This window comes from Dysidea avara, chromosome 5, assembly GCF_963678975.1.
Source record: "Dysidea avara chromosome 5, odDysAvar1.4, whole genome shotgun sequence".
Lineage (NCBI taxonomy): Eukaryota > Metazoa > Porifera > Demospongiae > Dictyoceratida > Dysideidae > Dysidea > Dysidea avara.
This window is the reverse complement of record NC_089276.1, coordinates 27,311,565-27,311,882: the sequence shown is the minus strand read 5'-3', so window position 1 is coordinate 27,311,882 and position 318 is coordinate 27,311,565.

Genomic DNA, 318 nt, shown 5'->3' with positions numbered 1-318 from the left:
AAACTCAAATCCATGCTTAAAGGAGAAACATTTTTACCATATCACATAAATAAACTCACACTTATTACACTAAAATAATTATAACATACCACTTGTATATAAAGTTCTAATATATAGGAGGACTAGAATGTTGTTGGATCAGACTGACTAGTGGGAAAGCCACAGAAAATTAAAGCAACACACAGCTACTTGATAGTACCGTCAGGAGTTTATATAAGCTCCTGATACTGTATAATGAACATGGTTTACAGCTTATTAGCGGTACCATGACTCACGTACAAACATTATAAAGCTATAAAGACATCTACATCCTGCGGA